Source organism: Rousettus aegyptiacus, unplaced genomic scaffold (assembly GCF_014176215.1).
Source record: "Rousettus aegyptiacus isolate mRouAeg1 unplaced genomic scaffold, mRouAeg1.p scaffold_m13_p_2, whole genome shotgun sequence".
NCBI classification, from domain to species: domain Eukaryota; kingdom Metazoa; phylum Chordata; class Mammalia; order Chiroptera; family Pteropodidae; genus Rousettus; species Rousettus aegyptiacus.
In genome coordinates, this window is record NW_023416295.1 from 99448472 (window position 1) to 99474908 (window position 26437).

The 26437-nt window shown below is 37.5% G+C and overlaps 1 long non-coding RNA gene across 2 annotated transcripts in view; it reads left to right on the forward strand.

Moving 5' to 3' along the window:
* Positions 1-25701, forward strand: part of LOC107504794 — a 61751-nt gene extending 36050 nt beyond the window's left edge. For both annotated transcript variants that reach the window (XR_004955635.1, XR_004955636.1), the window contains exon 4: positions 22886-25701. This is a non-coding gene — a long non-coding RNA (uncharacterized LOC107504794). The remainder of the gene's footprint in view (positions 1-22885) is intronic.
* The last annotated feature ends 736 nt before the right edge of the window (positions 25702-26437 follow it).

A 26437-nucleotide genomic window follows, 5' to 3' on the forward strand; every position in this document is an offset into this window, starting at 1 on the left:
GTGTTAGTCATCAGTGCTGTTCACTGGATATTGTCAGTGTCCCACCCTCCTTTACCAGCATCTGACAAGATCATACTTCCCTGTAGCCCTTGAAGTAAGATGGGCTGTGTGACTTGCTCTGGCCACAGACATGTGAGTTGGAGATATGCGTCACTTCTTGCAGACACTCGAATGGCCAGTGTGTGGTTCTCTACTTTATCCTCCCCATTTTGCTGTTAATGGGTCAAACTGAAACCTCAGCCCGAGGTCTTTGAGTAATTTCTATGAGTAATATATTCACATTTATTATTAATGAGAAGTCAAAACGATCAAAGGAAATATTTCTTTGAAGTGCCTTAGCAAAATAACTGGCTAGATGTGTATATTTCAATTTCCCCTCTTTTCTTTGAAGACTTTGCAGCTTAATGGATTATGATCCACATGAGCAAGAGTGGTTTCAAATGCCTATGCAAGGTCCGTGTTTCTTCCCAGGGTAAACACAAGTCCACTGGGTCTTTGATTAATGCCCTTCATAGCCATCACTCTGTGCTGTTGTTAGGGATCCTAAACTCACAGTCAGAATTACACGCTTTACTCAAAACAAAGGTTCTTCAATCCAAAGACTTATCTGAAAATTGTCTGTGCTCTCAGTCCTTCATTGCTAGGTCACCCTATATATTTTCCCTTTCTCTTGTTTTTGCTTATTCCATATTTTAGCTCCCTGCACAGAGATCTAATGCTGTCTTTTATTTGCCCATATCCAGAGTTGGGATGTGATGGATACCCCTAAAGTACAGGTGACTGGCTAACCATTGAACTTTGTGGCTGCTGATCTTGCTTTGTCTCCTTGGGCTTAGAACCAGGACTGACCTTGGATAAAGTATTAAGTAGGTCAACTTTGTTCTCAGGCCCACACATCCCTCTGCACACTTGAGTGACAACACCGCATTAGACTACTGGGTATTGAATGCATTTAGTAGCTGTTGTGACCCTGAGCAGATGACTTAAAATCTGTAAACCTCAGCTTCCTGATTTCTTAATCCTAGTACTAGTTCCTAGTTTAAAAGATGGTTGCAAAGTTTAAATAAGATAATACATACAAATGTTTTGCACATTGTAGTCTCTCGACATATTTTTTTCTTCCCCTGCCCTCCTTCCATCCCTGATCCATGAATGTTGCCATTTCCCCTTAAGAACTGGATCTCTGAAGGCAGGGTGTCCCCTTCCACATGCTCTCAACATACACCTGGGGCCTGGTGCACCTGGAGCCTGGCGCACCTGGGGTCTGAACCCAGGATCTTCTGCTTGCAAAGCGTAGACATGCCAAACACTACACTATAGAGCCACCCCTCTCTTGATATATTTTAACTTTTACTAGTATTAGTGTTAGTGTTAGCAAGGTGTAAATGACAAACAAGGCATGAACGTACACCTCTTGGGCTGTGAGAAGCCTGGTGTGTATGCCGGTGTGTCCAGAGAGAGGACCTGTGACAACAGAGCACGTACATCTCAACACACCTCTATGTTCTCCATTCACGGAAGTCTATAGAACTGCTCTTTTAAAATGGTAGATGCTTTGTTTCTTTGTGAAACCAAAGTTTTTAAAAGGATATCAGCTGGTACCAGTGATACAAATGAAGGAAAAGTAATGAGCTCTGAGAAAGTGATGACTTTTAGCCAGAAAATCATCAGAAATATGGGATAAATGGAACATAAAAAGATAAGCTGGGTAGTGCCCAAGAGTGATAAAGTGAATTAATCTACCACATGCGTTCTGTGGAAAAAAGAAAACATGGTTTGTAACACTGTTTTAGTAAGTACTCCACCTAACAGTCCAGCTTATTGAGTAAGATATAAAACTGTAGTGAAAGTTGGAAGCAAAAATTGGTGTGAGATGAGTGCAGGAAGTCCGAGTCTCAAAGAGATGGAAAGATAGAGGGAAGCAAGGGGCCTGTTCCCCATTCACAGACTGAGGGTTTGGTGTAAGGTATCAGGTATATTCCAAAATCAAAGATTGGCTTTACTTTGTTGGCTTGTACGTGTCTCTGCATTGGCTGATGCATTGCTTGAGGGAAGGGTTCTTTATTCATTGCCATTCCCTTTCCCTGTGCCTGACACACGGTAGATGTTGAAGAAGTGTTCAGTGAATGAGTGTTAAGTGAACCCACCCCGGGAACCAGGTTCCAAGGACCAAGTGGGACCGGCAGATAGGAAGCCTGTGCTAGAATAGTCAATTATGACCAGAGTTTCTGCCTAGGGGTAGAGAGGGCAGAAGCATCTGGGGTGAGGCCCACCCTCCCTGAGGCATTCCAGTTGTGGTGTTTGGAGGTTGTCAGGGATCTTGAATCTAACATTGCAAAAGCTTACTGGTACCATTGATGAAGATGTGGGAGAAGGTGGACTAAAGATTCTTGGCAGAGCCACTAGGACATTACAGGATACCCAGAGCTTTATGGGAAGCATGGAGGCAAGCTTCAGAAGGGCATCCCCACTTTGGGGATCAATTTCTCCTTGTTTAGAGCATGTTGTAAAAACTATCTTTTTCGAGGTATCTAAGGCTTTAACCTGGATATGATAGTGAACATTTATTGAGCACTACCATTGTGCTAAGTGTTTTTTTCTACTTTATCTAATTTAATTCTCACAAAACCCCCAAAGGTTGGGGTCAGTATCTCCATTTTAAAAACAGGAACTGAGTCTTAGCGGGTTAGGCAATTAAACCATAAATCAGGGATTCTAATCCACGGCTGTCTGCAAAATCTCATGCCATCGACCACTAAGAAAAATTTCTAAATTTGTTTTATTTTTATGTCGGTGTATGGGAACACGTATGTAAATATAAAATATCTTTTCTCACCTTATAGTTCTCCTACAAATATAGCTTCTATCATTCCTTAGCCATACCCTTAAATTTCTAAGACTGGGGAAGTATAGACTGAGGTAGGCAAGCTGTAAGGTGGCCCCCATGATCTCTCCCTTCTGGTGCTCACGCTCTCATATAATTTGTTCCCCTTGAGTGTAGACAGGACCTGTTCCTTGATTCTAACCAATGGACTATAGCAAAGATGACGCAGTGTCACTCCTGAGATTAGGTTAGGTTATGTAAGACTCTCTCTTGCCAGTAAACTCACATTAGAATCTCTCTCTCTCTCTTCATTGCTGATTTTGAAGAAGAAAAAAATATATTCAACAGCTGGAGGGAGTTTGGAGGCAAATCCTTCCCCAGCCAAGCTTCTGATGAGATCCCAGGCCTGGCCAGCGCCTTGACTGCATCCTTGTGAGACCCAGCTAAGCTGTGTCCAGACTCTCAACCCACAGGAACTGTGAAATAATTAATGTGTGTTATTTCGTCACTAAGTTTGTGGTAATTTTATATGCAAAATAGAAAACTAATAGAGTCATGCATCACTTGATGGAGATACGTTCTAAGCAATGTGTTATTAGGCAATTCGTTGCCATCTAGGTTTGTGTAAGTACACTCTAAGATGTTCATACAACAACGAAATTGCTAAGGACACATTTCTCAGAAAGCATCCGTCATTAAATTGCCCGGGCATCCTAGCTCTCGAGCCCTTAGTGGAGCTAGGCAGTGGAGGGAGAGTTCAAATCTCTTCCATTCTGCCCTCTCAAGAGATATAAAGGAAAATGGCTTACCTGGCATGGCCACAGGATGAAGGAGCCACAAGATAAACACTTTGTTTTACAGATATTAATCGCTTCTAATCATGTATTTCTCTTTCTTTCCTCCATGTTACCGAAGACCTTTTTCTATTACTTTAGTTGGCATAAAACAAGGCCCAAAGGAGATGTTAGTAATTATCTCACCTACAGGAATGAGGGGAAAGAAAAAAATTCTATTAGGCCTCACCTCTTATCGGAAAAGAGGGTTTTATGTTACTGAGAGTGGGAAAACTGCAGGTTAAAGGCTAAATTCTTTGAGCTATAATGTGATTCTAAAACTTTTCTTTTTTTAAAGATCAAACAAAATCATGTTTAAATGAATTGCATGTGCAAATACAATCACTGTCCCTCTTGCTGTGACATGTTTGTGCTGGCTGAAGCCCAACATATTATAAGACTGAAGAGCACAGGGGTTTGGGTGGAGAGCTGATCCTGAGCAGAGAGGGCAGGTGACCTCTTAACTGCATACAATTTCCCTCCCTGCAAGCAAAACAATTGTGCCACCGTCATTCGTCATTCAGCTCAGATGAGGGGCAGTGGGAGAGTATGTGTTTTGCCTGCTTTGTTGCAAGGAGGAAAGGGAGGGTTGCTTTGTCCTGAATAAGGAGGCAAAGGTGGAATTCCTATATTTTTGTTGGATCCCTTTGCATGAACAACCTCACCTGTCAAAACATAATGAAGAGTGGGAGTGGAACAAAGGAGAAAGAGGCAGAAACCGTGAGAAGATGGACTGAAGCAAACAGGGCCTAAAAACTGTCTGTGAAATGTCTGATTGCAGATCATTTTACAGCTGCTGAACTTACTGTTTTGGGCCAAATTTGGTCTGTATGTGTGTGTATTCATATGTTTAGCTTCTATGACTAATTAGACTAATTTGAAAATTGGCAAAAAACATGCAGAGACTTTTCACCAGTGAGGATATATGGATGACAAATCTATATAAATGATTAGAATCATTATATTTAAGCCAATAAATATTCTAAGATGTTGTTGTATGTGTGAGGATATAATCATAAATAAATAATTTCTAGATGAGGATCACACTTATTAATTCACACAAAGTCTTTTACTACCTAACTATATCTAGTAATTTCTAGCTTTTTAAGATATAATATTATAATGAAAGTCCTTTCATAGAGTTATTTCATTTAGTTGCTCAAACATTTTCTTCTTCAAGGATCCCCAGAACATCTTCTCTTGACTTCCAGGCCCAGTCCACCAACTGTGTGTCCCTTAGAATTCTCTGACGTCCAAGCCCGTCTGTCACTTTGGCTCTGTTCTCTACTCCCAGCACTCTGGGACTCCGAAGCTGCCCTCCTGTCCCTCCCCTGGTGATCAGCTAATGCAACATTTTCTCCAAATATTCTCTTTACCTATTTGCCTTAGTAGATACCAAGAATTCTCCTGAAGACATTTCTTTTCCCACAGCCTCTCGAAAGGTAGGATAGTTTTTTCATTTGTTTTGTCTTGTTTTATTCTTTCTCACATTCCTGTACATTGAGCCTGAGAAGTAGAAAAAGGATAACTCTGGCTTTCTATTGCTGACTGCAAAGCATTTCTCTCCCTCCCTTTTGTTCCTTCCCCCTACCTTGGACCTGTCGTTTCCTTGATTTGTTCTTACTTCTGCTCATTTAAGTGGCTTGAGCCACTGACCTATCTGCTTCCTCTCCTCTCCACTTCACTCCTGTTATGATTCTGAGACCACAGCTCTCACAGGTGACCCTCTGCATACCTTGACCTCCCAGTTAATCTTGCACTTCAGCTCAGCCACCTGCCTTCTTGGTGGCCCCTGTACCTTTGTTCATATTACCAGTAACTGCTTCCTTTCTGAAATCTCCTATCACCACCTTCTTCTTGGCAATCAGTTGACTTATTTTGTAGCTACACTTCTTTTACCTTATGAGTAGAATCTACCGTTTAAAAAGAATGGTCCATAAGCTGCCTTTCATCTTCATTTTCTTTCTCATCCAGTTTAGAGTCTATTGATATCACCTCCTTAAAAGTATTCTTGACTCACTGGATATTTATAGCCAAAAACAAACCTTCACCTAAACCTCACACACATATCATACAAAAATTAACTCAACATGAATTATAAATTTAAATGCAAAACATAAAACTATAAAGCTTTTAGAAGATGACATAGGAGAAAGTCTTCAGAATGGAGTACTTGGTGGAGAATTCTTAAATAAGACACCAAAAGCACAATTCATAAAAAAATAAAATAAAATTGAAAAATGAAACTTCATTAAAATTTAAAAATTTTGCTGTGCAAAAGACCCTGTTGAGGATGAAGAGACAAGCGAAAGACTGTAAGAAATATTTGGATATATAAAGAACTCTCAAATTCAATATTTAAAAAATCCAATTTGAAAATTGGCAAAAAAAAAAAAATTCAGAGACTTTTCACCAGTGAGGATATATGGATGGCAAATAAACACTCGAAAATATGTTCAATATCATTAGCCATTAAGGGAAATGCAAATTAAGACTATCACTATACACATATAAGGGTGGTTAAAATAAAAAAATAGTGAAAACATACTGGCATAAATAAATGGTTGAGTACATAAATAAATGAAAGAGAATAGACAAATCTCCTATTTAAAATTCCAAATAATTTATATAGACATTCCGCCCTTTTTAGGATGTGGTACATAACTTTCCACTGTGTGTGGCCTACACAGAGTGACTTCCTTTCAAAGAGCACAGTCTGAAAACGGCTGAAAAGAGTAACGTTATGCCGGTGGAATCTAACAAACACCATCTCAACCAGGCAATCAAGGTTATCGACAGTGATAAAGTTATGTTGATAGTATGTAGTACCCTTGATGTAATACGATTAGAATAGCTTGTTACCTGTGTGGTCTTCCTCCCTCAAACTCATAACCCCAGTCAAAGCATGAGAAAAACATCAGGAAATTAGGTAAATGTTGAATAGATTTGAACCTAGTGTTTCTGTTCCTGAAGCCAGTGCTTTTTATACTGTACTTAACTTACAGACAAACAGAAGGGTGCTTTTGATGGATGTGAACTTAACCTCTGACCACACTGACTCTCAAGCTGTTCTGGACCATGGGACATTCAGAGATTCAAAGACTAAATGACCCACAGCAGTTGTTCCCAATACTGATCAAGAATAAAGTTTATACTTGCCCTTAGAACTCCTATTGTAGAAATTTCCAGCTTCCCTCCATAAAGCAGAGAGAGCTATCATAGTTCTATCCAAAAAGTGAGGAGCAATGACTGAGGAATGCCCTCAGCTTATTTATTTCCTGTGGGCTCCAGCCTCTTACCTAGTCTTTCTACCTGCACATTGTGCGCAAACTGGAAGAAAGGGCTCAGGAACATGGGAGCTGTTGTTCTTTAGCATCTTAATTTGCCTAGACAATTTCAAATGAATTGAAAGAGCATTATGACTGATGTTTTCATTTTTGTTCATATCAGTGTGCAATGAAATTTTTTTGATAGTGACAGTAATAAAAACAAAACACCAAAACAAATTTCATATTAGAATCCTTTATAAATGCTGTCAAATACACAAAGTGTTACCAAATTAACAGAAAAATTGTACCAGGAAACATAACATACATTGTATTATAAAATAAATTTTAATGTTATAAATATTTTTGCATTTATTTAAAGCTATGTATCTTTTAAATTTAGCCATGGTTAAAGAAAATGTTTCTTGGGAAAAGTTCATAATTTTGTTATGAAATTATGAACTTCCTACATTTTTGATGTTAAAATATACTTTCCTTTCTGAAATGATAGAATAGTAACTTTTGGGGAAGTTTTACTGTCCCGAAAATTTAAATCTGGGAATCACTGACCTAAGAATAACAACATTATAAAAATAAGTGGATTAAACAGACAAAAATTAAAAAGAAATCTATGTAAATTAAGAACTAAAAAAATTTGTCTGGTTTCATTAGTTTGTATTTCACATAATCTACTGTGTAAAATTTTACTTTCTTTAACCACAACACTAGGTTATTGTTTAAATACCAAATCCAAAAAGAACTAAATGGTGGAAACTGGTATATAGTATAGTTACATGGTATCATATACCACAATTCTTTAGAATATGTACTTTCACTGATTAATATATTATAAAGATTTTGTGGTAGTTGTTTTCATTTGTTGTTTGCTTTGATATTTTTGCTCTTGCTGTCTCACAAATCCTGTGCAATAATGCAGATTACAAAATGCATCTATAATGACTGGACTGGTTTCTTAGGTTTATATCACATATACTAAGTTGATAAAAGATATAGACATGTGCTTCTGAGTTTAGTCAACTTTCCCCATTTACATTGTATAGTATAACCAATAGAGAGCCATTCTATGAAAATTGAAAATAATTTCCTCAAAAATCCTACTTGGGACATTATAAGCCTGGGTGTACTTGGGCTCAGCCCAGCTGCTCAAAGAGTTGCTAAGGAAGTAAAAATGAGGCGTGGTTGGATTTTTCCTCCATTTCAGTCCATGCTCCAATTCAAATGAATCTCATTTTACTTTATTAGAAAGCAAATCTCTTTATTTCACTCCATCTCATCTCCATTTCAATGAGCTGTAGAAGGAAAACACAATTTCCATGACACCTATAGTCTGAGAGGAGACCATTTGTAGAGGGTGAGTTCTTCATCCACAGCAGGTAGTTTTACAATCAACCTGTGTTAATAGCAAAATTAGAAAGGTAGCTGGTGAGCAATTACCTGCTCAAGCTGGAGACTAAATTGTGCAGAATTCTGCCCAAAAGTTTTTGAAAATTCATTCCCTTTTTGGTTACTTGGACATTCCAAAATTTACTTGGGCTATAGTTTTTACTATTGATATTTAGAAACAATTTTAAAATAGCTACTTAGATACAATATGTTGCAGTTATCACAACTTAACTACAATTTTATTTTTATTACAAATAAGTTGACGAAAAGATGTGAAGTTTTAATTTTGTTAAGCTCCTTATATCCAAGTAAACAGAGAACAAATTCTTTGTTGGTGTCAACTACTTTTAAATATGTAAATATCTGCTGGACACTTCTTCGTAGAAGAGAGTAATTAAGAAAAATAGAAATATTGATGAGGTCAGAGAATAGCAGAAAATAAGCCAAAGATCTCAAACATGATAAATACAAGAAAATATAACATCAAGAATATTTGGAGAAGGGAGATCACGTTTGGAGATGAAAAATAAATTTGTAAAAAAATCATTGCAAGACACCAAAATTCCCAAACATTTTACCTAAGTTCTTGCCAAAGAATAGAAGAGGTTGATATTTTTAGCAGGAAAGAACCCTTAGCAGATTCACAAATTATACTTTTATTTATTCTTCCATTGTGGAGAATACACATGTATTAGCGTAAGTGAGATCTCGTTCCTTACACAGTTTCACTGTGGAAAAAATAATATTGACCAAGCCTCTAATCCTACCTAACCTGAAATTGATATAGACTTACAATCATGGAATTTTTTCAGCTGGAAAGTATATTTGGATGAGATTTAAAGACATTACATAACTTGTGACCTTCGCACCAGTTATCTATAAAAAGTAATGATATACGTCATAAAGATAGAAAGTTTAAATCATTATTCTGAATTATAACACAAATGGAGCTCTAGTTAATGAACTGAGTAATTTTCTTTTCTACTACTGGGTAAAGCCCTTGCATAGAAGTCTGAACTTTGAAGTGGGCAACACATTGGAGATGACAGTCTGACTGCAGTATCGTGCACAAATCAGGAGGCTGAGAAAATACACTTGACAACACTAAACTCTCAGAGCCTCTTGATGATAAAGCCAACTTTAGCATAAGAAAGACCATGAGCTTATTACAAACAGAAAATTAGGGCTCCTACAGGGAAGAAGCCTTTTTCCAGGCAGAATAGCCTCAGAGGTTGTACTGAAGAACTTGGATAATAATGAGAGGTGAGGAATTCATTCCAGACTGACAGATAATTTTGAAAGGCGCTTTGTCTGTTTGTCCGTTGATCATCCTCTTGGTGAGAAAGAATGGTTAACTTGTATTAGAAGCTCACAGAGTGTGATTTATAACTTGTGCTTTGAAAGGAACTTAAATTCACTGTTTTGAAACCCAGAGATAGCATAGTAGACTGACTGCTCAGGAACTTGGGCCCTAGATGTCAGCTGTCTGGGTTTGGTTGTGGGGTAAGAGAGAGAGGAATCACCATGCAAGTCTTTGAAAATCATGTCAGTGATTATTGTTTTTAATCCTAACAGCATTAGGAACTCATTTCAAATCAAGTGTTTGAGACAGCAGGGTGTTTTCAAATTCACGTTTGAAAAACTGACTCCTTCCTCTGTCCATTACTAGTTATATGAATTTGGGCAAGTTATTTAACCTGTCTGTGCCCTGGATTCTTCATTTGTAAAATGGCACTCACCTCATACTGTTGTTATGAGGATTAAATGAGGTACTGCTTTAAAGTTCCCAAAACAATGCCTGGGACACAGCAGACACTCAGTGGATGGTAATGGTATTCAGCCCCATGTGCTTTATAATATGACCCAGTGGTATAATAAATGAGAAAAGAAAAAGACCCAAGGAAAACAGAAAGGTTAGTGATAGAGAAAGAAGAAAAGCTGGGAGAAAAGGAAGTGAAGAGAGTTCTTTAGACTTATTCAGAATTAATGATAAGTAGGAGATGTAGAGGGGGAGCTGCTCTAAGTTTTGGAATTAGACTTCAGAGAACTCTCACCTTTTATTTACAACACTTTGAAATGCTGAGTCATTCATTAACAGCATCCTTTGCTCTTGAGCAGCTCTACTTTGAATTGGGCTGTTTTCTTGGAATATCTAGTGTCCAGTTATTCTCTGAACTATGGCATATGAGGCTCCCTGAAACCTGGGCCCAACCAGAATCTAATTCCTACGGCCCCTCCCCATACCCATCTGAAAGATGCTTAAAACACTGCAGTGGTTCAACACTAAGTCCAAGCTCCTTAATGTGGTCATAAGGATTCTTCCCATCCAGCCTCTACTCGTCTCTTCCATGTCATCTCACCACTCCTGGCCTTGCACTTCATGCTCTCACAGCAACACTGAATGACCTGTAATTTCTGCTCTGTCTCTCTACACACCAAGTACATCTTCTAACCTGTGCTGTACTTAGAAGTGTCCTCTGACTGCTCTGCCTGCGCATTCTGGCCCAGGTGGCTCCTATTCCTATTTTCCTCCACCAGGAAGCCTTCTCTGATGCCTCTGACTGGGAGAGGTACCCCTTCCCTCATAACATCACATTAGAGTTCCAGTTCCTCCTATTGTCTCTGAGTTATTCAAACCCATTATATTGAGTGCATGGGTTATAGAAGGCTCTCATTATAATAAGTGAGCCTTTTGCTCCATGCAAAGACTTACCCTCTTTACTTGAGCTTATCATTCTCATTGGGATAAGCTCCTTTCATTATCAGAATTACTGAATTCTTTCTCTGTGTATTAGGTGCCTCTTGATATTGTTGTTTATTTCACTATTTGAAAGTTAAGCCTTTCCTATAAAACCATAGGAGTAACACTGTAGCTTATACATCTCTTTATTTCAAAAACTTTAATGCCTAACACATCGAGGTGCTTGACAAATAGTTGTCAGTGATAAAGATGTTGATTTCTGTTTTCACTCTGATTTCTGTCCTCCACTGACCAATCCCACTCATCCTCAAGATTGTCTCCTTCCTTGGATCCCTGCAGTGTTTACTAATTTTATTTTTCTTTGTAAAAATAGTTTACTTTTATTTAACTGCTCTGTGTATGAATACCTTGTACCTCATACAAGTTGCTCATTTGTTTTGTTTGTTTTAACAAAATTGGGCCTATGCCTCACCTTCTTTCATAATACTCCTCTCTCCAATATGTAAAAAAATCTTCCCCCTTGTTAACCTCATCAGATCGAGATGAGGAGAAATAAAAATGATAAAAAAAAAAAAAAAGCAGGTAAATGCCTGTGAATACATATGTTTGGGAGAATATGAAGTGTGGGTCTGGCTGGTTTGGTAGTGATAATGTGAAAATGAAAGAACGTTCTATAGAACTGTATTTAAGGATTACTTGCTTAAATAATTCTACTTATTAATGAAAATGCTGAACACTTCAGAAAAGGGGAATGAAATTAGTCAAAGGTAAGGGAGACGAAATGCTTATTTGACTGGAGAAGGCAGTGATATGTGGTAATTAGAGCTACAGCTTTGGCATTAAACAACCTGGGTTCCATTCCTTGCTCCCCATTCACTGTGGGGCTTGGGCAAGTACCAAAATCATTTCAAACCTCACTTCCTTCCTTTGTAAAACATGATTAAGTGTACCTCTAATCACATAGGATTGTTGCACCAATTAAATGAGCTAATGCATTGAGCTAACGCATGTAAAACACTTAATTCAAGGTGTGGGTCAAATTAGTTATTAATGATGATAATAAGGATTCAAGGTGAGATTAAGGACTCAAGAGATTGAAAGGTAGAATTATCTACCATTGGTTGGTTATGAAGGAGTCAGGAAGCTTTTTATGGGGCATAAGGAAGGGTATAAATGAGAGTGGAGGCAATGGGGAAAAAGATGAATTAAATAATGAAAAGTTGCCCACTGAAGGAGCAAGCACCCAGGAAAAAGAAAAATTAAAGGAAAGAAGATCGAGATGTGAAAAGTTAAAAGTGAGGCTTATTATTAGAAAGGAGTATAAAGAGAAAGGGAATAAGCAATAAACTAAGGCATGGAAAAAATACCTATAATACCCTGAACCACATTGCTACTTATTCAAAAAGTATTGAGGGTGCTTTGTCCTTTGTCAGGTAGAGGAAAACCAGTGGATCCACTGTGAGTTAATCCAGCAAGGGCAGCGAGTCATGTTGCTATGGAGACTGTAGTCAGAGAGGCAGAGAGACAGAAGAGATCTCAAAGGTTATTTAATTAGTTAGCTGGCTCTGCCCTCTTACCTTCAAATCTATGTTCAGTGTATGTATAATGAAATATTTCTAGTCCAGCAATTTACATACCAATGCCCAAAGAAATACCATGTGGACAACACCACAAATTTTTTATATCCCAAAGTTCATTACCATCTCCTCAGAAATCTTTGGCATCACCCCTTCCTTGCCTTGGTTAATGGTGCTAATTCTCCTAAACTCGACTAGAATAGTTATATCCGTCTACCCATCTCTCCTTCTCTCTCATATATTGTCATCCAATTAACTGTCTCTGCAGCAACTTGCATTCATCTTTCTCTCTCTCACTGCAACCACCTTAGTCTAGGCCCTCTTTTGTTTAGAATTTCAGAGGTGAAAAAGACTTCATTCTACAGAGTCTCAGAGTGGTTAAGCGGTTGCCTAAAGTCACATAGGCTGTCGGTGGGCTAGTAAGACCAATAACCAAGCTTACAGGTCAAACAATTTTTCTTTTAATTCCTAGTGCTCAAGGTACATAAAGATATCCACACAGCAGAACTGAGCTAGTGGACCTCAGGGCAAGCTCATGACTTTAACTTGTATCTCTCAGTAAATGCCTGCCAAATCTATCCTCCATCCTAAATCTTTTGCTAAATTTAGTTTCACATCTCCTAGAGCCTGCTGGACATCTTTAATCCAATGTCCTGCTAACATTTAAAACTCAATATGTCTAAATGGAAACTCATCATTTTCTTCTTCCTCATTCAGAAAGGCAGAGTATAGCAATACATTAAGAACTGGAATCTAGATTGTTATCTCATCTTTGCCATTTACTAAGATAAGCCCACAAAGCCTCAGTTCTCTTTAGCTGTAAAATGGAAATAACAATAGGACTTAATAAAACTATTGGGAGAAGCAAGAGACATAACAATTATATTAAACACTTGGTATCGTGCAGTAATTGCTCAATAATATTAGCAAAATTTCCCAACAAGAAAGCTCAGTATCATCTTCAACTCTTTTTCCTTGCTCCCTGACTCCATCCGGCTGCTGCTCAATAATATTAGCAAAATTTCCCAACAAGAAAGCTCAGTATCATCTTCAACTCTTTTTCCTTGCTCCCTGACTCCATGCTGAGTCCGGATGATCTACCCATGTGCTGCCACTTGCCTTCAACCACTTCTCTCTATTTCTTACTGCCAGAGAAGAGAGAAACTTGGCTGATAATCACAACTTGACTGCCACAAAAATAACTTTCTTCTTCACTCAGTTTTTCCCTCCTCTCCTCTACATAGCTCTGGAAAGACCAATGTTGCTCAGGTGGAAGTCATATGGATTGTATTTCATTTGAATAGCTCACCATGTAGCACGGTAATGTCCCTGCACATGGTTAAATGAGTCAGGTCAACTTTTCCATGAGCTTTCTTCTATTGTGGCTCTAACATCCACATTTACCTTGTTGCCTATTTAACACAAAATTCTGCTTTCAGCCCAAAATAAATAAAAAGGAACATCAGCAGGGAACAACCAGACAGCCAAACCTGCTTTGCTTTGCCCAACAGCATGTTATAAGTCAATGTTTTATTATAGTCTGTTTACTTACAGGGAAGCTGCCAGTGCCTAAAACACAAGACATTTAGATTAGAAAGTCTTTCAGACAGTGGATTCACAGTACCTAGAATCCCGAGAGTGCCTGTGACTCAGTTTTTTGTAAGTATGCTACTGTAGGAAACACTCACAGATCAGCAACTGTGCACTTTTATCAGCAGCACAGACAGTGCTGATGTGAACCATTCCAAACAGCAAGCAGCTTCCCCGGTGAAAACAATGAGTGAAACCATGGAGCTCGACAGCTGGCAAGGAATGTCAGAGATCGCTTAATCTACTCTTTGTTTTGGACACAATCCTGCTTGAAACTATTTCGAACAGATAAAAATCCATGCTCTGTTAATGGGCCTTCATCAGTCTTCAAATATCCCTGCCCTCCAAATTAGGGAGTAATTCCCTTTGTCTGGAGCAGACAGTTCAGTTGCCTAGCCAAGAGCCTTTCCTCATTTTCTCCTCTCTGGTAAAGAGCTCACTTGAGTTGGTTGCTCATCCCTTTCCTGTGCATCTCAGGATTAAATTCTGATTGTCTTGAATTTGCCAGTGATTGCTTTGGAAGGGGCAGTTGACCCAGTTCTGTGCAATAAAACATAATGAGAGTTCAGCTAGAAGGAGCTTCTGGGAAAGGTTTTAAAAGAGTTATAAAACAAAACAAAACCAAAAACCAGTTTCTTTTTTTTGGCTTGACATGATACTTGGAGCTGTGAGATTTCTCTTGCATCCATTAAGGGAGCCAGACAAGGACAATGTCTTTGGTAATATCACTGAGCTGTTGAATCAACAAACCTGGAACCAATCTACCCCAGGATTCCTTGTTACATGAGGTAGTAAATGTTCTTTATTGTTTGTATTGGTGACAGTGAAAGTCCTTCCAAAGTATGGAACAATATTCATTTGCAAGCAACAAGAGAAATAAATGGTAAACAGAAGGATCTTCTTTTGATTCCCTAAGGCCAAGTATGCCAAGCTAAAATTATTTTTTTGATAGAATTTGTAGATTACACATCTGAGAAAGTCATGGACATCAAATATTTGATTTCGGCAAACATCAGATAAAATTTCTAATAGTATTTGGTTAACAAGATAGGAAAATATTGGGGAGAAGATGCAGATGTTGAAGAAAGACTAGAGGAAGACAAGACTGGCATTTTAAAGATGCTATGACAGATAACAAATAGGCAATGATACAGGAAAGACATCAGCATGAAAGATGTCGATGTGTCCAATACAAATGGTAGGGCATACTAAAAGATGGACAGTGTAGTGGGAATCAACTACATACAATAATTGGAAACCTACACTGGTGATAGCTGGTGCCACAGAAAAATTGATAGATTATATGCTTCCATTCTTATATTGTTTTTCTTTGGAGGAGATCATGGTATGGAGATTTAGGGAAAACAGATGAAAAGATTCCAAGTTTAAGCACTTTTTAAAAATGAAAGCACTCCTTCCAGACAAAAATAAGCTGAAGGAATTTATCAACACCAAGCCAGTATTACTGGAAATGTTGAAGGGACTTTTTTATGAAGAAAAATTATGTATCAAAAACAGAAATAAAAAAATGATAATAACTACATTCCTATCAATAAGTACCTCAAATCAAAAAGAAATAAATGTTCCAACCAAAAGATAGAGTGGCTGAATGGATAAGAAAACAAGACACCTACATATGCTGCCTACAAGAGACTCACTTTAGATTAAAAGATACACACAGACTAAAAGAAAGAGAATAGAAAAAGATATTGCCTTGATGGACCTAGAGGGTATTATACTGAATGAAATGGGTGAGATAGAGAAAGACAGATATGGCATGGTTTCATGTACATATGGAAACTAAAGAACAAAATAAACAACAACAAAAATAAATTCATAGATACAGAGAATATTTTGATGGCCACTAGGTGGGAGGGAGATTGGGGTGGACAGTGAAAAAGGGTAAAGGGATTAAGAAGTACAAATGGATAGATACAAATAGACATGAAGATTAAAAGTATAGCATAAGGAAAATAGTTAACGATGTTGTAATAAATATGTAAGGGGAAAGAGGGAGACTAGATTTAGTGAGGTGATCAATTTGTGAGTTATATAGATCTCTAATCACTATTCTGTAGAACTGAAACTAATATATTATTGTATGCTGACTATAACTGAAAAAACTAATTGAATTGTACCGTGTAAATACGAGCACTAATTGTCTATTATATTTTAATAAACTGGAAACAAAACAAAACAAAAATAATAAAATAAAAGTGAACACACTTTAATTATTAAAAGACAAATCATTGAAACAGTAATTTTAGAATAAGTCACATGGCAGAGTCCTAATTGCTGTACCTTGGATGAGGGCCAATACTATACTAGAAGGAAACATGACCCAATGCCGAATTCTACAGTTTTGGTCTGTAGATCTTCAAATTCCTAGGATTGTTCTAGACAAAATGGAGAGGCCAAACCCTTAGATGAAAGTCAGGTGGCCTCAGCTATAGAGATAATAGAGATACAGAGGGAGGGAATCAGGAAGTGTCTTAACCAAACACTGTTGATTAATCAATGAATCCATATCAGCTCTGTGGAAAGTCTGATTGTTTGTCTGAGACCTTTGTTCATGACCCTGACTTAATCAAATATTTTTGCTATGAACTTGATGATATGAGAACAAAGATGATATGAAAATCACATTTGTGAACAATAGACAGTTGGAAAAATTTCTGTGTCAGACTCAATAATCAAAAAATCGAGTGTAGTTAAACCAGCATCAGGTTAGCAGCTTCTAATGTGGCTTTTTCCAACTTCACAATAAAATACATATGAAGACAAAAAAGTCTTGAAAACTCACAATATGATATACTGGAACCACATACAAGGACTGGCCCATTGTATTTCAGAGAAATTTCCACGAATTACAAGTAATTAAAAGAAGTAAGTGGAAATTTCATGTGTTCATGTGGGGAGCTAAGCCGCTGGAAAGGGTTTGTCCCTCCTCTGTTTTTTGGCTGTGAGATAGAAGCCCCAGATCAATTCTGGCTAGAACTAAGTTTTGATGGCACTTTTTCCATAGATCAAGAACCTGGGATCTATTGCTGAATATTTCGTTGTTTTATTGTCTGTTCTTATGCCACTACCAAATTACTCTTTTTAATTATCTTGATTTTATAATAGGTCTTCACATATGATAGAGGAATTCTCCTTCTCCTATTTTGTTCTTTTTTTCTTATAAAAAACAAAAACAGACAATTAAAAAACATTAATTTTGTTATACACATTGAGCAAATATTCCCTTACTCCCAAATTTTACTAGAATTTTGGTAGAAAATATATTAAAATCATAGATTATTTTGAAAAGAATTTACAGTGTTATGTTTCTCCATATGAACATGCCTTATATTTCCATTTATTCCTTAACCGCTTCTTTACTATGCTACTTAAAGTGTGCTCCACGGACCAGCTGCATGAGCCTTACCTGAGAGATTTTGAATGCCAAATCTTGGCCGTCACCCCCAAACTACAGAATCAGAATCTGATTTTTAAATAAGATACCCAAGTGATCTATATGTACATTTAAATTGGAAAAATGCTTTAGTAAAAGTTTAAAGATTTTGCTAAGGTTTTATGCATATTCGTTAGGTTAATTCCTAGGTGAAAATAGTTGCCCCTCAGTATCTGCAGGGAATTGGTTCCAAGACCCCGCTTGGGTACTAAAATCCAAGGATGCTCAAATCCCTCATGTACAAAGGTGTATTATTCACGAACAACCTATGCACATACTCACAGAAACTTTAAATTATCTCTAGATTGATTATTAATAATACCTAATACAATGCAAATGCTATGTAAATAGTTGTTATACTGTATTGTCCAGGGAATAATGACAAAGAAAAAAAGGTCTGTACATGTTCAGTACAGAAGCAACTATCATAAGCCCAACTACATAGTACACGTCAGCAGCAATGAAGATTTTTTTTGAATATTTTTAATCCAAGGTTAGTTGAATTCGTGGATGCAGAGCCCATGAATACAAAGGGCTGACTCTACAGTCACAAAAATATCCAAACCCTTTGCTGAACTCCATTAACAATTCTAAATAGTTTTCTTATTGAATCTCTTCTGAGTTTTCTGTGACTATTTATATCACCTATAAATAATGACAATCAATTCTCCTGACTCGCTCCCCTTCTCATCTTGATACTTCCTCTTTTCTCTTGATTTATTTTATTGGCCAAGACTTCCTATATCACCTGGAAAGTAAGGGAAAGAAAAGACATCCTGGTTTTATTCTCAACTTTAAAGAAAATACTTCTAGTATACCTTTTAGTAGATATACTTACCAGATTATGGAACTTTTTCTCTATTCTTAGTTTTCTAAACACTTTTTTCAAAAGTTCGCAAGTGATTTAAACATAATTTTCTGCATATATTAGAAAAATCATATGATTTTTGTTCTTTGGTTCATTAACGTGAATTATATTGCTATAATTTCTGTCTTTGAACCATCCTTACATTCCTGGAATAAATCATCTACTGCTGTAATTCATACTTAAACACTTTCTCTTTTATTAGATAATGTAGAATAGAGCATGTAGCTTTTTATGTTAATTAAATTATAGAAGTAAAAGTGCAATGGACTTAATTTTGCTGAAAAAATAATTTATTACCATTCTCTGTCTTTTAATGTTTTACTATTTTTTATATTTTATTTTATTATTAATTTCAAGCGTATAGTAGTACATTGGTTAGACATTTAGTTTATCAAAAGAACATGGGCTAAGGCAGACACATAAAACTTCTCAAGGAGATAAAGTTCTCTTGTTTGTGACCTTGATAAATATTTAGAACAGAGGAATGAATACAATTGTTGCTTTTTCCCATGTTTTTTGGTTTAATAACCTAGATAAACTTTCAAACTCATCTCTAGAGATGACTGTCCTCAGCATGCAGCTATTTCCATGGCACGACAGGGCAGTTACCTTATGATCAAACTCCTCCTTGTTCTTTGAATCAAAAGATGATGCTCTTAACTTCAGTTGCCAGTTCTGTGTAGGTGGCACAGAGGACTCAGGCAGAACCATTTAATATACTGCTCCTACAAGATCTTTTCTCCATAGCTAAAACTTCTAATTAATAAAGCCCAGTGTGGTTTACAGTCATGCAAATCCACTCCATTGCTGATATATAACATGCCAGGCCAGGATTGTCTATTGTCTGGATGTAAAACAGCTGAGCGAGGCCCTTGGCAGTCAGGCATCTGTGGGCTCTTCTCAGTTGACTGATTATAACTCCTATATTTCCAGTTTATGAGTGTCTGCTTTAAGCAAGAGTTCTTAATCTTTCAAGAATCCACTGGAAGCTCCTTCCACAGAAAGAAAGAAAGAAAGAAAGAAAGAAAGAAAGAAAGAAAGAAAGAAAGAAAGAAAAAAGAAAGAAAGAAAGAGGGAGGGAGGGAGGGAGGGAGGGGAGGAAGGAAGGAAGGAGGAAGGAAGGATAGAAAGAAAGAACGCCCTACCTCCCCGCCCCGCCCAAATCCCTCACGCCCTACACAGCACTCACCTCCAGAAAGACAGACCTACAGACAGAAGAACTACAGACAATACGACATGAATACAGACGAAAGAGAAGCAGTCTGTTATTTCCAAAAATTCACAATCATGGTTTCAAAGCTATGGTCTGAGTAGGGGTCTGTGGCTACAGGTTAAAACCCCTGAGATAGGGCCAGAATGAAAAAGGCTGGAAGCACCACGGTGTAGTTGACTTCCAGTGTTAGTAGAGCAACTTAAAGGATATACTTATTTTCTTGACAGTTCCAGTTTTTTAGATGAATAGTTTAGGTAACAGCTAAACTAAGCAGCTGCTTGCTGGAGATTTTGTATTTGTAACATGGCAGAGTATAAAGAGTGCAGAGTTGCATAACATCTTATCAGGCCTGCAGGGCCTTTGAGAAATTACACTAACAGCCCAAAACATCTAGAACCTGTTGCAGATTTACTTTTGTACAGGCTTTCGGTGAAAAGTCATCACGAAGTATTCCTGGAAGACTGGATGTGGACTGTGGATGACAGACACAGAGTTTTCCAAGAACTGGGCATTGATTCTAATACCAGTTTTCTGGTTGTTCATTACATCCTGGTATAGGGGCATACTCATTCACCTTCTCACTCATATAGTCATTCATTTATCAAATTTTTAATTGATACTACCATTAATCCGACTAGGCCTGTTAACGAATGTTCATTGTCTCCGTTGTCAGGAAGGAAGTATACAATAAAAAAGAAAATACACTTTGGGTTAAAGATAAGCTAGAGAAAAAGGAATATTGTTATCATTTAACAGTCACAGCATGAGTCTTCATTCAGAGAATTAGACAAGCACCGCGGCAGAGAACAGCATGGAAGGAGAGTAGGATGAAAGGTCTGTAATTCATCTTTATGCCTGATGTGTTGTTGGTGGGAAGAATAAAATAACAGTGATGTGGCGATTTAACACCTAATCCTATTCTTAGATTTTAGATATTGAATACTTGTATAAATTTTAAATGAAGCCAAAAAACATACAAAAGGAGGAAGGTACATTTTTATATTTTTAGAGAAATAATAGAAGTGTCAAAACATACACGCTCAATTAGATTTTAATAAATAGAATTACACTTTAATCAAATCCATTTGTTGTTTCAAAGATCTGAATGGGGTATTGTATTATTTATAACATAATGATTTATACTTTTAATTAACTTCAGAACATGTGGTTATTTTATTTGGGCTCTGAAGAGTTTTCCCACCCAGGATTCAGAATAAAAGATGGAAACCACTGTTGATTACATAATAGAAAATCCCAGCAAGACACAAATCTGATCCTTAGTTTGATTTAGTCTTATTTTGTTTGTTTGTTTTAAAATTAAAACTACGTATAATTTTTAAATTAAAATTAACTTTTTTCCACTTTGGGAAGCTATTATTAATAGCTTTTCAGGACTGAAGTATGAAGGAATTTGGGAAAGAATCTTTTTCTTATGCTCTGGAATCTTTAAGAAAATAAAACTGAGATATCATAGTCTCAAGTCATTAATTGCTACAAGTTGCTAAAATGTAATACTGTTTTCACTGAATTTCTGCAACCACAGAAAGTACTGACAAAAAGAGTTTTTAGACAAGAAAAAAATAAAGTATAGATAAGATATGATGTGTAGGTTAGAACAACACTACATAGCATTCTCCTGGATCCGCTCTAATTCTGTAGCTATTCGCCATATGTGGCTACTGAGTGCTTAAAATGCAGTGTTGGGAAGGAAAATCGTTTCCTGTACTCTCTTAAGTTCAAGAACTGGGGAACTAATTACATAACCTAACGAAATAAACTAACAGAAGACATTAACAGGAAAAAAGGTACACAGTTTTTATTACTATTCATGTGCACAGAGGTTCACAAAAAGGAAGTGAAACTTAAAAAAGTCAGACTTGGGGACTTATGTATCATTTTAACGAAGAAAAGGGGTTTGGACTTCAAAGGATGATAAATCTTGGGAAAATGACTAGGAAATATATGGAGAAACTAATGGAAGGTAACGGTTATCTTAGTAAGGCTTGTTGGTGCGAATTCATCTTCAAGTCTCCTGTGGTAGGAGTTGCTCTTCCCTTCCTGATGCTGGGAGGGGGCGCCTTTGCAAAAAGAAATGTGTGTGCCCTGCTTTCAGGTAAATAAGGGGATGGCACAGACCTCTTTTTGCATCCGTTGATTCTCAGTTGCCTTCAGTTCCAAGAAATCTGAATGTCAAAATGCCATAGTTTGGGTTGGCATATCTTGATCCCCTTCAGCAGCAAGCCTGAATTGAGATGTGCCATAAGTGTAAAATACACACCAGGTTTTGAAAACTTCGTAGGAAGAAAACAAAGTGTAAAATATCTCTTTATTTTTTTATGTTGATTACCTGCTAAAATAATATTTTTGATATACCGGACTAAATAAAGTATATTATTAGATTGATTTAATCAATTTCTTCCTGCCCGCCCCCCCCACCCCAGGGTGGCTACTAGAACATTTAAAATGGTGTGTGGCTAGCATTATATTACTATGAGGCAGTTCTGTTCTGGACATTAAATAAACGACTCAAGTTGAGGGGAGATTCAGTTTTTAATCGAATGGCCTTCACTGACAGGTGGACAGCAGATGTTGCTAATTTACTAGAATGACAACAATTTAAACAATGGGAAGACCTCCTGGGATGCTCAGGACAGTGGAAAGTATTTTTGTTGTTGTGTTTGCTGTTTTAAACTTTCGATGATATCGGGTAGTCTATTTGGGGTGATACTTTTTTTGTCTACTTCATACAGCCCTCAATTCTTTAGGTTATAACACAAGGACAATACATCCTGGGTCAAATGGTAGGGATGAGATCCAGTTGACTAGAAGGAGGATCTGATAAAATGAAAAGTTAACTTAAGAGCATTCCCTGGTGGCCAACATCCATACAAAGAATGTGACCATTTATATAATGTAGCAAACATTATATCTCAACTTACATCAATCTGGGTAGAGTAAGGGTGCAAGATAATGGTAATAGAAAGAAAAACTTATTTCTCACAAGCCCCTATTAGCCGATTCCTGGAACTTTTCTGAGTCTTCTTTGATGACTCAAGATGGCCATTGGAATGGCTGTGAGTGAAACCCAATGGGCCTTTTTGTCTCATGTTTTCTCTTGGATCCTCCATGCTGAAATATCTTCTAATCATTTCCAGAGTCATTTTGGACCAGAGACTACCACACTTTTGACCTACCAGTTCTGCACCTGCTCCCTTGACATTGGTGGGCCTGATGTCACGCCTCACAGTGCTGCCTTCAACAAACCATGCCAATGTCTGCGCCTGGAGCCAGCAGTCCTGAGTCTCTACAACATCTTGTCCCTCTTCACAGAAAACCAGGAACTTTCTAGCTTCTTTCCTGCCCTCTTTCCTGAGGGCAATGTTGACCTTGAGCTTGAGCTTGGGCCTAGATAGCAGTCCCGACTCCACTCTCAGCCTTTGTTCATCTTGTGCTTACATTTGGACAACGTTGAATTTTACCTGAATGTTAAGAAAGACCCTCATCATATTCTGTCCTAGAAATTACTTACTGTGAGAAACCACCCCTCCCTATATGACTTACACAAGACTCATGAGGACCCTCTTGCTTACCTATGACGAAGTCAGACACAGACCCTTCAAATTCCCACTCTTTGCCTCATAAATGATTAATCAAACTCTTTGTCCCCACTGATTAATCAGAACAGAGTGTTTGTCAACCAGCTTTGGTTAAGTTTCTCTCCTTACCCTGGGCCCTTGAACTTTGGCCCACTCTCAGCAGGAGCCAGCATGTAGCCCCTCCTTGAGGGCCCCTGCTTAAAGTAGGCTGGGCTCAGGGTGAAACATTCTCTGATCCATGCTCCCATCATGCCACTCTTGCGTACCACTTCCCTACACCCATTTCTTATTTACTCTTCTCCCTACACAAGGAAAATACTTTTGACTAACTCTTGAGACACTTGTAGACCTTGCTGGTCTTTTCTTCCTATTACAATAGGCCCTTTCTTTCGCCTTGCAATAACGCTTTTGAATTAGCCCTTCTTCACTAAGTCTGGATTTATTTTTTATTTGATAGTTTTTACAGGCAGAGAAAGGATACCTCAGAGGAGGTCCAACTCCCAGTTTCACTCTCTTCAGATCCACGTTTACTTAATTTTGTTTATCTTATATTAAGATGAATCACTGTAGTATGATATTTTTTTTTAAGGATTTTGCTATTTTGGCTTATATTAAAAGGACTTCATAGATGTAATCCATCAGTGCATGTGTGGGTGTCTAAGAAAATCCTGGGCAACGGGAATCACGTATCTGTCTTTCACCTACCACAGCTGCGCAGCATAGTGATGTCGTCTTCCTGAGCCTTATTTTCACCTCGTTGCCAAATGGCAGTCCCTGGGCTGGGTTCAGCCTCGGATTTCCTTTATTTGGTCCACACAATATTGAAAACATTTCTTTTAATTAATCACCACCATTCTTTAAATATCAGGAGACTTCATATAAGTCTAGCTTCTCTTGGAAAATAGGACATTGGAAACATTATTTGTATCCCTCCATAGGACAACAAGTCCTCATAACTTGTGCTGTTGCTCATTTATAGTAGCTGCCTGGCCTGTGGCTTTAAACTATTAACCCTGATTATGGCATGAAACTAATAGTACTTCCCTCATTTGGTTGTTTTGAGGTCAAAATGAGGGAAAGTGTATAGTGGATCCCATTAAGATGTCAATACTTGTTCCTTCTCCCTCCTAACTTGCTGGTATTTAGACTTGTGAACTTAAATTGACTTTTAATCATTTAAAAAGACTCAAATAGATTTTCGACTTTGAATACATGGTTAATGGTTAAAATTAACAACAACAGTAAGGTTAGAAGTGCATCTGAGATGAAGCAAATCTCTAGGGGAAAAGAAGCTGACCAGAAAATGTGTTTGAAAGATAAACTTTTTCTTTTTAAAATTAAAATCTTAGACTGTATTTGTGTCCGCCAAATGAATCACTTAATCATTGAAATAGTTCATTTCAAAATAAATATTTTTCCTACACTGACAAAAAAATTGATTCAATTGATTTTACAATTAAATCAAGGGGGGTGGCTGATAGCTTTTGCAAACTCATTCCTTGTCCTTTATTGATTTGGTTTAAAGTTTAGCCCTTGAATAGTGACTAATCCACCTTGAACTGACAAAATCAAGGACAGTCACCAAATGAAAGCATAATGTATAATAAAATGTGTCACAGCTCTCACGGAATTTTGAGTCTAACTTTTCTTTGAAAATTCACATCAGATCACTGAAATACATAGGATTACAAACCTCTGCCTTGAGATTAGTCCTGGACTAGTAAAGTGGCCTCAACTCTTTCTCATCTTAGAGAACTTAAAATTTTCACAAAAACTCCCTTGCAGGTTCCATTTCCTCTCTGGAAGATTTCTTTGCAGATCCAAATCTGAAGAAGTTTCTCCCTCCTACCAGTCTTCCTTGTGGGTCCCAACTACATATTTCAAAACTCTCAAGTGGTTCTTCCTCCCCTCAAATCCTTGCTGAACACTGAAACCCACGGTCAGTTTCAAGAGTGCTGGGCTTAGCTGTCAAGAGTCCTCCTCCATTTACAGAATCTACAGGCATCTCACACCAGGCCTTGAAGAACCCATTTCCCAGCATGAAGCACAGGGTAGAATGTAGGAGAAGCCTGTCAACCTCTCCTCCAGGACTTGCAACTTCTCCCAGCCTCATGTTTGTCTTTCTCAATATAATATTCTCTACTTCTAGAAACTTATTACAGCCTTGCATCTCAAAAATGATGCAAGGGAAGTCTTTGAATGCTTCTGGCATGTTCACGGGTTACTTTTTTTTTTTAAACTTTAGTATTGAAATAAAATGTGGCCAGTTTAAATGTTTCATTAGCTGTTACTAAGCTGCTTCCCTGCTTGCTCTGTAACTTCTTTCCAGGACCTAGTGAAAGTTTAGGCACTTATTTTAGTTTTTCGAAGTGAAATAGCACCCTCTATAGGTCAACCTTGTTATGAATCTGAGAAATCATATCTCACATAGTTAAATTTCTCAAGCGGGAGCCTAAAGCAAAAAAAAAAAAAAAATCCCATTTGTCAAAATTATCCAGAAAAGTCCTTGAAATAATCAGACATCATAAAAGCCAAGAATTAGCTTACTTTTTTCTCTTTCGATTTGGTGACTGCCTTCCTTTATCTGGAGAGGTGGACCTTCAATAAGAGAGAGAAGATTAGGTTAGTCTCTTTCTCGACTCTTCTTTTTGCTCAGCCATGTTTCTGATGTCACTCAGTGACCCCTCTTTTTGTTTACCCACCCCATCCCCCTACTTTGAGAAGCTTATATTCTTCAGTTCCCTTACAGTATATTTATTCAGCAATATTTATTGACTGTTAATCTACGGGGTGTCAATCAATCACCATTATAATTTCGAACACAGAGATATTCCCGCTTTCACAGAGTTTATATTCTAATAAAGAGTTTATATTCTAATAAAGAGTGATAAGTACTCTGAGGATTATAAAACAAGAGATTGGCCTAGAGAGTGATGGAGGCAGTGGGGCGACCAGTTTTAAATAGAATAATCACAGAGGGCCTCCAGCAGAAGGTGATTTGAGCAGAGACTTGAGTGAAGAGACAGGTGTAGAAGCTTGATGACTGTGATAAACTATGGAGAGAGGAGTTAATGAAACTATTTCTCAAACACAGCTTGTGTCTCTGAACTC